Below are 14219 nucleotides of genomic sequence, written 5' to 3' on the forward strand. Positions count from 1 at the left end.
TTATGTTTCCAGTTGTTAGAGGTGCTTTCACAGAATACATTTTAGAGGTTGAAATGCTAATGAAAGGGTAGGAATCTGTTTGATCTTATTGTTTCTAACTTGCCCTCTACAAGAGCAATGTGTGCTCCTACCAACCGTCACATGGATGCGTCTCTTTCCCACCTATGGCTCTAGATTCTCCACCTGTGCTGCTCCTGGTTTCTGTCCCACCCACTGGACTCAAGGCAGGGACATCCCCTATGGCAGTGATGGCTGCCATTAGCTTAGTTTGGGTGTTTATGTGTGTCCTGTGGCTCCTTCTTAGACGTCACTCTTGTATGAAGTCACCACGTAAAGCAACATTTCATCCCTGCATGCCTATCAGCACCACACCGCCTGAGAGCAAGAGGCAGCCCCCATGGCATGTTACTCAAGTGAGCCAGCCAGAATCCTGACAAACATTTACCCCAGGCATCCCGAGGCAATGAACAAGGGTAGAACACCAAATTCTACTGAAAATAATGAGATTCATAGCTAGAATAATGAAAGCAAAATTTATATGTAAATGGAGGGGAGGATGCTGGGAACTAGAGAGAAATAGTTAAGAGGATCAGCCACAAGGATCTTTTCATTAAGGTGTTAATTTATCCACCCAGTCAGCATTCCTTCCATCCATTCAACCTTCCTTTTATTCATCCATCCACACTTTTATCCATTCATTCCTCCATCTGTCCATCCTTCTTCCATCCATCCATCCATCCATCCTTCCTTCCCTCCATGCATGCATCTATCCATCCCTAGCCCCATTCATGCATCTATGCTTCCCTCCTTTATTCTATCCATCCATCCTTCCCTCCTTCCAACCATCTTTCCTCCATCCTTCCATCTATCGTTCCCTCCATCCATTCTTCCTTCCCTCCCTCTTTCCATCCCTTCCTCCATCCATCCCTCCATCCAAGAAATATTTACTAAACACCAGCCAGGTGTCCCACACTGTTCTAGGTTCTGGGTAAACACTGCCAAATGACAAATTTCCTGTCATGGAGCTTACATGCATGTATTACACAAGAAAGGCAATTAACAAGTCAACAAATACGTAACAGGTCCGGTAACAACTGCTATGGATAAAAACAGGCAAGAGAAGGGGATGGAGATTGATGGAGCTGAGCAGCGGCTTTATAAAAAAGGGGTCAGGGTCTCATCAAACATCGATCTGGAGGATATGAGGGGACCGGGCGGTGGCCCCCAAAGCCGGGTTGGTCCAGGTGGCTGTGCTGGGGAGGCTGTGAGTGATGTCGGTCTGGTCATCAGCCCCCAGTCCACAGGTTTCCTCTGTGACGTTTCCAGTGCTGATGCTGACTCCAGCCAGGAGGCTCTGTGTGCCTGGCTGTCCGGATGACGGAGGTACTACCAGAGCCTGGCTTCTCCCGCTTCTCCTAACGCCTGCTACAGGTGCTTGTAGTGACATATGTGTTTGATGAACGAAAAGAAAACATTTAAAAGTTAAGAGTTCTTTATCAATTTGTATTTTTCAAGTTTTTCTCAAAGAGGGGTATGTCTACAGGGTGTCCCCAAATACTTACAGCAGTATTAAACCTCCAAAGCTTCCAAAATAAATCTAAGTGCTACACACTTCGCAAAAACATCATGTAAGAGGTCGGTTATTGAACTTTCTTTTATACTTATTTAACTTTGTGAGTTTGGGTAATATATTTTTCATTTTAGAGGTTTTGTTTCAAGCCTTCTAAAGAGGGCGATCATGGACCGATGTCTCACTCATGTTAAGAAATATTCAACACAGAGTTTTGATGCACTCACTATACAACTGTATAAAGGCCCAGGTAACAGCTGGATAAGCAATTCTAGCTCTGAATCTTTCTGATTTATATTCAAAGGGCTCTCATATTATCTGGAATGTAAAGGTTCGAAGGATCAGAGTTTTACAGACGTGGAAACTGTACACAAGAGAAGTATAATTCATGCAACAAGTAACTGTCCAGCATTTGAACTGGTCCTCACCTTTTTTGCATGCTGGTGATAGAGCAGTGAATGCAACCAACATGACCTCTGCCCGCTGGAGCTTACATTTTAGTGGGAACAATGGCTTCTTCAGTATCCCCCCCTCATTAGCCTGGAAGCTAGATGAGAAACCTGATTTTCTGAACCTCAGTCTTGTGATCATTCCATTATACCACAGTGTAGGAAAACACAGAGTCTGATCTGATTGACTTTACAAACAAAACAAAAGTTTAGCTATAGATATTTTCATGTATGCATTTTCATATGGGCTTACAAATTCATTTGAAAACATTGAAAAAATCACACATATTCTATACAAGTGTATATAATTATCTGTATTTATCCCTCTGTGCCATAATTGGAGTCACAAATGGTAACCCATTCCAGTATTCTTGCCTGGAAAATCCAATGGACAGAGGACCCCAATGGGCTGCAGTCCATGGGGTCACAAAATCAGACATGACTGAGCTACTGAGAATACATGCTATAATTACAGAATAAATATGTTACATATATGACATTTTTAATACCAATATAATGTATTAAATCACTAAATATTACAAAATACTATTATGCCTATTAAAGATACCCTCAGTATTTAATAATTACTTGTATCCACTGAAGAATCATTAACCCGAAAAAGACGTGAAGTCTACTGGCAGATGATGTCATGAGACCTTTGACCTGAAACCCTGTCCCAAGTACTATACAAAGAACAAAAGGATTAGAGAACTAGTATATTTTAATATTCTACATTCACAGACATGTGAAAGTTAGTAAAAGCCATAATATTGGGGGGGGGGCAATACTATACTCATGCTTTGGAAAAATAGACATACTTACATAGAATATTCCAAAATGTGTCCTACTTATATATGAACTTTCACTTTTCATATTTAGAAATGCTGCATTTAGAAACAACCTATGGATGTATTAGTTCATTCTGCAAATGCTTCTTAAGCATCAAAGGCCTATAATTTGATAGTCTGATAGCATTCTAGGTGTCAAAGCCACACAAGTAATAGGAAAGCACATCCAGTAACAGCTAGAGCAAGTCAGGGAACATGATGATTCTGGACAAATATCATATATGGCTTATATGTGGAATGGGAAAAACGATATAAATAAACTTACTTACAAACAGACTCACAGACATAGAAGACAAATTTATGGTTGCCAAAGGGGAAAGGGCAGGGGGAGAAAGAAATAAGGAGTTTGAGATTAATACATACAGTACTATATACTAATAAAACTGATAATTAATGAGGATCTGTGGAACGCTCCTCAATGTTAAGCAGTATGGAGAGGAGGGGAGTTTGGGGGAGAATGGATACATGTATATCTATCACCGAGTCTCTTGGCTGTTCACCTGAAATATCACAACACTGTCAATCAGCTATATGCCAACACAAAATAAAAAGCTAAAAAAATTACCTGCTGTATAGTACTTAGGACTGGATTCAATATCTTGCATATTGTGTTCAATATATTGTATCCTGTATCATATATCTTGTATATTGTATTCAATATCTTGTAAGAACCTATTCTTTACCAAAGGGAAAAGAATCTGAAGAATAGGTAGATAGATAACTCAATCACTTTGCTGTACACCTGAGATTAATATGACATTGTAAATCATCTGTATTTCAGCTTAAAAATAAACAAAGATAATATAAACGGAAAAATAATGACTTTAGATTCTGGATCAGTTCAGTTGCTCAGTCATGTCTTACTCTTTACAACCCCACTGACTGCACCATGCCAGGCTTCCTTGTCCCTCACCACTTCCTGGAGCTTGCTCAAACTTATGTCAGTGATGCCATCCAACCATCTCATCTTCTGTCGTCCCCTTCTCCTCCTGTCTTCAATCTTTCCCAGCATCAGGGGCTTTTCCAATGAGTCAGTTCTTCGCATCAGGTGGCCAAAGTCTTGGAGTTTCAGCTTCAGCATCAGTTCTTCCAAAGAATATTCAGGACTGATTTCCTTTAGGATGGACTGGTTGGATCTCCTTGCAGTCCAAGGGACTCTCAAGAGTCATCTCCAACACTACAGTTCAAAAGCATCAGTTCTTTGGTGCTCAATTTTCTTTTTTTTTATGTTTTATATTCAGCATATTTATTAATAGCCTTGACAGTTTTTCTATAACAAAACTTTAAATTTATTTTAATCTTCTTGTCTCAAAAGAATCTAAGTTTTAAACACATTTCTTCTTGTTTCAATCACCATTACAATTACAATTGCATGCAATATATCAATAGACATAAAAATGTTTGTACTAAATTGCTTCGTTAAGACGTATCAGTGCATGAATTTCATGGACAGAATTTAGCATCAACTCTACTCATATTTTTCACTTTGGCAGGTGTGAGCAGTTCATAGTTAAATAAAGAATAGAGAAAGTTATGTTATTGTATTGTTATTTGGTTGTTGTGTCCCAATTCTTTGTGATCCCTGTGAACTGAAGCTTGCCATGCTCTGGCAAAACCATAGCTTTGACTAGATGGACCTCTGTCAGCAAGGTAATGTCAGTTCTTTTTAATATACTGTCTAGTTTTACCACAGCTTTTCTTCCAAGGAACAAGCATCTTTTAACTTCATGGCTACAGTCACCATCTGCAGTGATTTTGGAGCCCAAGAAAATAAAGTCTGTCATTGTTTCCATTGTTTCCCCATCTATTTGCCATGAAGTGATGGGACTGGATGCGATGATCTTAGTTTTTTGAATGTTGAGTTTTAAGCCAGATTTTTCACTCTCCTCTTTCACTTTCATCAAGAGACTCTTTAGTTCCTCTTTGCTTTCTGCCATAAGAGTTGTGTCATCTGCATATATGAGGTTATCGTATTACTCCTAGCAATCTTAATTCCAGCTTGTGCTTCATCCAGCCCGGTATTTCGCATGATGTATATGGCATATAGTTAAATAAGCAGGGTGACAATATACAGCCTTGACGTACTCCTTTCCCGATTTGGAACCAGTCTGTTGTTCCATGTCTGGTTCTAACTGATGCTTCTTGACCAGCATACAGATTTCTCAGGAGGCAGTTAAAGTGGTCTGGTATTCTCAACTCTGGTATTCCCAACTCTTTAAGACATTTCCACAGTTTGTCGTGATCCACACAATCAAAGGCTTTGGCATAGTCAATAAAGCAGAAGGATATGTTTTTCTTGAACTCCCCTGCTTTTTCTATGATCCAACAGATGTTGCCAATTTGATCTCTGGTTCCTCTGTATTTTCTAAATCCAGCCTGGACCTCTGGAAGTTCACGGTTCAAGGTTCATGGATATTTTGAAGCCTGGCTTGGAGAATTTTGAGCATTACTTTGCTGGCATGTGAGATGAGTGCAATTGTGCGGTAGTTTGAGCATTCTCTGGCATTGCCTGTCTTTGGAATTAGAATGAAAACTGACATTTTCCAGTCCCATGTCCACTGCTGACTTTTGCAACTTTGCTGACATATTGAGTGCAGCACTTTCACAGCATCATCTTTCAGGATTTGAAACAGCTCAACTGGAATTCCATCTGAATATCATCTAGATACTGGATAGCATCACAGAAAAATGAAGAAGAGCCTGCCTGCATTGAGAGAGTTCCTTTTGATCAGTTGGGCAGGGCAGGTGACTTGTAGACAAGAAGGCTGCCAAGCAAGGGTCTGGGGGAAGGCCAGTCCAGGCAGAGGAGCAAGAGGCAGACCCCGAGGAGGGCCAGGCCTGCCCTGGCGGGTCTGAGACTATGCACAAGGAGAGGAGGAGATGGAGAGGCTCAGGCTCTGCTGGGTGCCTACCTGGACTCTGTGCTTGAGTGTTGGGGAACCCAGGGAAGGGTCCCGTTCTGATCTCCCCTCTCACAGGGTCACCGAGCCACTGTGTGGGGCTGAGTTCCTGGAGTAGAAGTGGAGGAGATGGGGAAGCTCTCCTCCCTGAGGAGGGAAATCGAGACTACGTTCGGAGAGCAGCAGGGCAGATCAGTGGGGAGAGGCTTTGAGCTTCTCTTGCAGTGTAGCTGACACGTGTCCTGTTCATTCATGTGCAAGTGGCTCAGAAAAACAGGAGAAATCAGGAACTTTCAGGTTTTCAGTTAGGATAACCAGTTGGAGGGGCTCCCCTGGTAGCTCAGTAGTGACGAATCTGCCTGCCAGTATAGTAGATGCGGGTTCAATGCCTGGGTCGGGAAGATCCCCTGGAGAAGGAAATGACAACGCACTCCAGTCTTCTTACCTGGGAAATCCCATGGTTGGAGGAGCCTGTTGGACCACAGTCCATGGGTGGTCTGAGTGACTAAACACCAACAACTAGTTGGATGACAGTGTCACTTACGGGGAGGGGAACTCGTGGGTGGTAGAAATTCTGGGTTCTCCAGTGGATGGAAGAGGAGCTTGTGCAATAGCTGTGTGGAGAGTAAAGTAGGAAGAAGATGTAGGATCAGGACCAGAGGGTCAGGTTGCGGCCAGAGAGGTGGGAGATGGGCAGACAGGACACATTGGCAGGCAGACGGGATGGAGATCTAGGGTACCAGTTTGACCTCCAGGGAACACAGAGAGATACACAGGGGAGTTGGAGCGGAGCCCAGGATGTTTTCACATTTGAAGGTCTAGAAGAAAATCGAGGCAGCTAAGGGGTCTCCATGGGAAGACCTTTTCAGGAGAAAAAGAGGTAAGCGTCATGCTGCAGAAATCAGAAGAATATGGTATTTCAGGAAGTAAGATAATTAACTGTTGATTACTACTTAGAATTTTAGTAAGAAGCAGACCTGTAGAGTGGATGACAGGGCTGCCTCCATGGCAGCACTGATTTCGAGGGGAGCTGGGGACCAGTCAGAAGAGAGAACCAGAGATGAGGAGGCAGAGAGGCTCCAGGACCATTTCCAAAAGGTTTGCAGTGACTGAGAGAGTATTTGGAGAGTCACACATGATGAGGGCAGGTTGTCTATTTTTTAAGATGTTAGAGATCTATGCAGATGGGAATCCATAAATGCATAGAGTGAAGCACAACAGTGTCAGGTGTAATATCATGGGTTGGAGAGGTGGATAAAGATAAATAATGTCCAAAAAATCACCGTCCAATCAATGCAGTATCTAACCATCAAATGAAAAGTCAATCCCATCCAACAACTGGAAATATCAGTAAGAGAATATAAACTAATGGATTAAAAATTTGAATTCAAAAGATAAGTACAATAATGTCTTTCTTATCAACTCATAGAAAGAACAGAGGAAGTGCTTCAGTTTGGTTGTCTTGAAAGTAACAACTGAGCTCAGTGATAAGATTCATTTTGTTTATATGTACAGTGGCAAAATTCAGTTGTTTTTAAACAGAAAAGTTGTTGTGGTTAATGTGGCCCATTTTGTTTATTCATTCCTTTATTAACTTATTCAAGGAAATTGTCCCTGAATGTTTCGGGCCAGTGCTGTGTATGTACACTTGGAAAGGAAAGAGTCCCTGATTCCAGGCAGCTCATGGCCTTGGAGGAGGGATGGGCATGTACTGATCCTGAAGAGTCAGTGCAACACGGAGGATTTGTATGTATTGAGCTTCAGGTTTTTATCTAATGTAATGCTACTAACACAGAGAGAAGAAGACAGAGCAAGAGAGAGAGAACGGTTTAGACAGTGAGGGGTCTGCTGCTTGCCCCGCCACTAAATGAGCAGTAACCTGGCAGAATCAGGAAGTGAGAAATGCAAAACTTCTCTTCGTTCACTTTTGTCAGTTCCTCAAGAGAATTCTGAGTCTATGTGTGTCTGTGTGTGCTAGGCACTCAGTCATGTCCAACTCTGTGTGACCGCATGGACTGTAGCCCACCAGGCCTTTCTGTTCATGGGATTCTCTAGGCAAGAATGCTGGAGTGGGTTGCCATTCCCTTCCCCAGGGGATCTTCCTGACTCTGACTCAGGGATCAAACCTGGATCTTCTGCATTGCAGGAGGATTTTTTTTTTTTTTTACTGTCAGAGCCACTAGGAGGCCCTCCAGAGTTTATGATGACCTCTAATAAAATATATTGCCTAAATGCAAACCAATCACTTTATCTAGTGTGTAAACAGAGCAGCAGCAAAACAGTCTAACTGATGGGACTGGACTCCCTGAGACACTACAGGTTGATACCCAAGGGATTTTCAAAGGCAATTTTAGCTCTGTGCAGATGGTGAAGAGGCATTTGTATTTCATGCCAGGAGAACATCATATATAAAGATCTCAAGTGAGGGGCAGCATGGTCTCTTAAAGTGGGCACATTTCCAAGTTGACTCAAGTTAACCTCAAGTTGACACTGTGAGTGGTGAGTGCAGAGAGGGAGTTCTCTACATGACCTCTGACCTGATGCTCTCCAGATGCATGGTTATGTACCACCTGGGTGGCTGTGGCTGCTGTATTGCTACTGATGCTGTTCTTACTGGCATCAAACTCTTGGCCCCCCCAGTGCCACACAGAGCTGTGTGTACTCTGTACTGTGCACAATACAACACAGATCTCTAGTGATCATTTTTTACAAGAAAAGACCCAGCAGTTCTCCTGTTGCTGTCAGACGCTTCCAATGTTGTGGCAACCACACAGTCGGAAAACATTTATTAGGCAGTCTGTTCCAACGGTGCCACAGTGGAGTTTCTGGGTATTTTTAAACAAACAAAAATGTTCCTTTTGTGCTGGGCCAAGGTTCTTGAATATACCTCACCCCACTCCAGATAAGTACAACTTGTAAAAGTTTCATAAGTCTGAAGAATATTTTTAGAACACCGCATGAGAGTTCTTGCACTTTTATGGTTTCCCTCATTCATTCTCTGGTTTAATCCTACAAGCCATAAAGTTTACAGTTTTCCCATTTTCCAAAGAGGTTTATAATGAAAGATACACAATGGTCAAGAAGCTAAAAATAGAATCATTAGGAATACTTTTTGTGAGATGGATGGAATAAGTGCCCTTCATAATATTTTCAGAATTCTTTCAGTCTTTCCCGGTGATGTAGTGATGCTTTTTTGTTTGTTTGCTTTAAACATGCAGGATCTTAGTTCCCTCAGCAGGGATTGAACCCATGTAGCCTCCACTGGGAGCTCAGAGTCCTAACCACTGGACAACCAGGGAAAGACCCTGGCTATGCTTTCTTTGGAGAAGGAAATGGCAACCCACTCCAGTGTTCTTGCTTGGAGAATCCCAGGGACGGGGGAGCCTGGTGGGCTGCCGTCTATGGGGTCGCACAGAGTCGGACACGACTGAAACAACTTAGCAGCAGCAGCAGCAGCATGCTTTCTCATTTCACTACAGTAACCTGAAGGTTGTTATGGTGCTTCGTTTGCTGCTGTGTGCTCTGCAAACATGGCTTTAGAAGGTCAATGCTGACCCCTGACCTCTGCTTTTCAGCCTAACCATGACTATAAATGGCTCCCTGGTGAGAAGCTGGCATCCTGCCGAGTGCCTGGAATGCCTGCAGTCAGACCATGTTGGCTCCCTCACATACACTGAGTTTTCCAGGAAAATGTTTGTTACTGTGACCTCAGAGCTTCCCAAGTAGTGCAGTGTTAAAAGAATCTGCCTGCCAATGAAGGAGACGTGGGTTCAGTCCCTGGGTCAGGAAGATCCCCTGGAGGAGGAAATGGCTGTGCACCCACTCCATTATTCTTGCCTGAGAAATCCCACCTCCAAGCCAAGGACAGACGCTTCAGAGGAACCACCCATGCCCACATCGCGATCGTGGACACCCAGCCCCTAGAACTGTGAGAGGATAAACTACTGCTATTCCAACCACCCAGTCAGTGATATTTTGTCATGCAGCCTGAGCAAACCAATATATCTAGGGAGTGGATATTATATACGGTCATCTTCTTGTTTAATAAATGTGATGCATACAAGTTAAAGCACCTGGGGATCAATGACAACCGACATGTTCTGAGGATGAGATTAAGCCCCCAATCCTGGGATGGACTTATTTCAGCTTGACTTGATTAAAAAGTGCTCTAAAGCATGACATGGAGATATCTAAAGTGTTTATTAACAACTCAATGTTCAGAAAATAAGGCCTCAGATATATTTGCAACCTGACAAGGGATTAACCTCCGAAGCATACAAACAGCTCAAATAGCTCAAAAACAAAACAAAACAAAACAGAAGATCTAACTAGAAACTTCTCCAAAGAAGACATACAGTTGGACAAAAAGCACATGTAAATATGCTCAACATCACTAATTATTAGCGAAATGCAAATGAAAACTGCAGTGAGGTGCCACCTCACATCAGTCAGGATGGCCATCATTTAAAAGTCCACAAGCAATAAATGCTAGAGAGGCTGTGCAGAGAAGGGAACCTTTCTACACTGCTGATGGGAATGCAAGGGGGTGCAGCCACTGTGGAAAACAGAATGAAGGTGCTTTAAAAAACTAAAAACAGAGCCACCATGTGATCCAGTAATTCCACTCTTGGGCATACCTCCAGAGAAGACCATACTTTGAAAAGATATATGCATCCTAAGTTCATTGCAGCACTATGTACAATAGCCAAGACATGGAAACAAAGTAGATGTCCCTCAACAGATGAATGGATAAAGAAGCTGTGATATATATACGAGCTTGAATGCGTTCTAAGTTGCTTCAGTTGTGTCTGACTCTTTGTGACCCTATGGTCTAGCCTGCAGGCCTCCTGTGTCCATGGGATTCTCCAGGCAAGAATACGGAAGTGGGTTGCCATTACCTCCTCCAGGAGATCTTCCCCACCCAGAGATCGAACCTGAGTTTCCTGTGCTACCAGCCAATTCCTTACCCACTGAGCAGCCAAAGATATATGTACAAGGGATATATATACTCAGCCATAAAAAAGAATGAAATAATGCCAATTTTTGCAGCAACATGGACGAACCTAGGGATTATCATACTAAGTGAAGTATGTCAGACAGAGACAAGTATTTTATGATATCACTTATGTATGGAGTCTAAAAAAATGATACGAGTGAAGTTATATACAAAACAGCAACAGACTCACAGACACAGACAACAAACTTATGGTTATCAGGGGGAAAGGCGGGGAGGGATAAATTGGGAGGATGAGATTAACATATAAACACTACTATATCCTTCGGTTGGGAAGATCCCCTGGAGAAGGAAATGGCAACCCACTGCAGTATTGTTGCCTGGAAAATCCCATGGACAGAGAAGCCTGGTGGGTACAGTCTATCGGGATGCAAACAGTCAGACACGATTTAGCGACTAAACAGTAGCAAAAAATAGCATATATAAAATAGATAAACAATAAGGACCTATTGCACAGAACAGGGAATTCTATTCCAATATTCTGTAATAATATACATTAGAAAAGAATCTGAAAAAGAATAGATATATGTATATGTATAACCGAATCAGTTTGCAGTACACCTGAAACTAACACAATATTATAAATCAAGTGGGTTCAGAAAACAGAAAAGCACTGTTTATAATAGCCAGGACATGGAAGCAACCTAGATGTCCATCAGCAGATGAATGGATAAGAAAGCTATGGTACATATACACAATGGAGTATTACTCAGCCATTAAAAAGAATACATTTGAATTAGTCCTAATGAAGTGGATGAAACTGGAGCCTATTATACAGAGTGAAGTAAGCCAGAAAGAAAAACACCAATACAGTATACTAACGCATATATATGGAATTTAGAAAGATGGTAACAATAACCCTGTGTACGAGACAGCAAAAGAGACACTGATGTATAGATCAGTCTTATGGACTCTGTGGGAGAGGGAGAGGGTGGGAAGATTTGGGAGAATGGCATTGAAACATGTAAAATATCATGTATGAAACGAGATGCCAGACCAGGTTCGATGCACGATACTGGATGCTTGGGGCTAGTGCACTGGGACGACCCAGAGGGATGGTATGGGGAGGGAGGAGGGAGGAGGGTTCAGGATGGGGAACACATGTATACCTGTGGTGGATTCATTTTGATATTTGGCAAAACTAATACAATTATGTAAAGTTTTAAAATAAAATAAAATTAAAAAAAAAAAAGAACAACAACAAAAAAAGAAAATAAGGCCTCAGATTTGTTTTCCCAGGAGTAAAACATACCACATTTATGTCACATATATTTTTTTTAACTCTTCTTTGTTCTAAATTAACACCTTAATTGAAACTGTATTTCACTCACTGAGTGTAAACTTAGAATAGCTCCTTAATTATATGACATTCTGACTGTAAAAGTAAAACAATACTTCAGGCTGAAAGCTACAAAAAACAAATGTTTTATTGCATGTTTTAGGTTTTCTTCTAAAAAAAATGTTTAAATCAAGTTATTACTATTTAGATGGGAATACCAGACGATCTTACCTGTCTCCTGAGAAACCTGTATGTGGGTCAGGAAGCAACAGTTGGAACCCTCTGTGGAATAAGTGATTGGTTCAGGATCGAGAAAGGAGTAAGACAGGGCTGTCTGCTGCACCCTGTTTGTTTAATGTATACACTGAGCACATAATGAGAAATTCAGGGCTGGATGAGTTACAAGCTGGAAACAAGATAGGTGGGAGAAACATCAACCTCAGGTATGCAGATGGTACCACTCTAATGGCAGAAACTGAAGATGAACTAAAGAGCCTTTTGATAAGGGTGAAGGAGGAGAGTGGAAGAGCTGGCTTAAAACTCAATATTAAAAAAGAAAAGATCATGGCATCTGGCCCCATTAAACTGAAAGTGAAAAAGAAAGTGAAATTCATGTCACTCCGTTGTGTCCGACTCTTTGCGACCCCACTGACTGCAGCCTACCAGGATCCTCTGCCCATGGGATTTTCCAGGTAGGAGTACTGGAGTGGGGTGCCATTTCCTTCTCCAGGGGATCTTCCCAACTCAGGGATTGAAGCCAAGTCTGGCCCCATTACTTCATGGCAAATAGAAGGGAAAAAAATGGAAGTAGTGACAGAGTTCCTCTTTTGGGGATCTAAAATCACTGCAGATGACTGCAGCCATTGAATCATAAGATGTTTGCTTCTTGGCAGGAAAGCAATGACAAACCTATACAGTGTGTTGAAAAGCAGAGACAATACTCTGCCAAAAAAGGTCCATATAGTCAAGGCTATGGTCCTCCCAGTGGTCATGTAAGGTTGTAAGGGCTATAGTGTAAAGAAGGCAAAGCACCAAAGAATTGAATCCTTCAAATTGTGGTGCTGGGGAAGACTCCTGAGAGTCCCTTGGACTGAAAGGAGATCAAGCCAGCCAATCTTGAGGGAGATCAACCCTGAATACTCATTGGAAGGACTGATGCTGAAACTGAAACTCCAGTATTTTGGTCATCTGATGCAAAAAGCTGACTTATTAGAAAGGTCCCTTATACTGGGAAAGATTGAGGGGCAGAAGAAGTGGGTGTCAAAGGATGAGATGGCTGGATGGCATCACTGATGTAATGTACATGAACTTGGGCAAACTTTGGGAGATGGTGAGGGACAGAGAGACCTGGTGTGCTGCAGTCCATGGGGTCACAGAGTCGGGACATAACTGGGCAACTGAACAACAATAATTACTATTTAGGGAATCTTTTTTTTTTCCAATTTGAAAAGGCAGCCTAATACACTCAGTGTTGGCTGGATAGGAAGTGGTTTGAGGGCCTTCCGTGGGATCAGAGCCTGTGATTCGTCCCAGCCCCACCTGTGTTAGTTCTGAGTCTGCAGGTGGCTCACTTTGTCTCTCTGTGCCTCACTTTCCTTGTCTATGAAATGGGAGCTTGTCTTGAGTAGGAATGAAAAGATCGTGCTTCTGAACTTACCTCGTGCTACAATGTGAGATCTCAAAGTGTTTTGCATAGATTGGGTCTCCAAGTAGAATAACACTAATTTCCCATGCTCAACTCAAAGCACATCTTTCTGTATCTTTCACATATTTATCTCAAAATGCTCTTTGGAATCAAGTTTAAGTGGCAACAGAGCACAGAGACTTTTCTTTTTTTTTTTTTTCCAATTTATCTGATATTTTATTCATCCTTTCTCCCATTTCAACAGCCATGTTCCTTTTAAGACTTCTCAAAGCACCTGTGCTGCTGTTGCTTTTCAGTCACCAAGTCACATCTGGCTCTTTGTGACCCCGTGGAGTTCAGCATGCCTGACTTCTCTGTCCTCCACTATCTCCTGAACTATTAAAAATTCCAACATATGGAGGCTGAACAACACGCTGCTGAATAACCCACAAATTACAGAAGAAATCAAAAAAGAAATCAAAATTTGCATAGAAACGAATGAAAATGAAAACACAACAACCCAAAACCTGTGGGA

At 42.0% G+C, this 14219-nt stretch overlaps 1 protein-coding gene across 3 annotated transcripts in view; it reads right to left on the bottom strand.

Annotated features, from left to right (window-relative positions):
- Positions 1–14219, bottom strand: part of RIMS1 (regulating synaptic membrane exocytosis 1) — a 182409-nt gene that overhangs the window by 11565 nt on the left and 156625 nt on the right. The gene's annotated exons all lie outside the window — the stretch shown is intronic.

This window comes from Bison bison, unplaced genomic scaffold, assembly GCF_000754665.1.
Source record: "Bison bison bison isolate TAMUID 2011002044 unplaced genomic scaffold, Bison_UMD1.0 scf7180017864300, whole genome shotgun sequence".
Taxonomy (NCBI): Eukaryota; Metazoa; Chordata; class Mammalia; order Artiodactyla; family Bovidae; genus Bison; species Bison bison.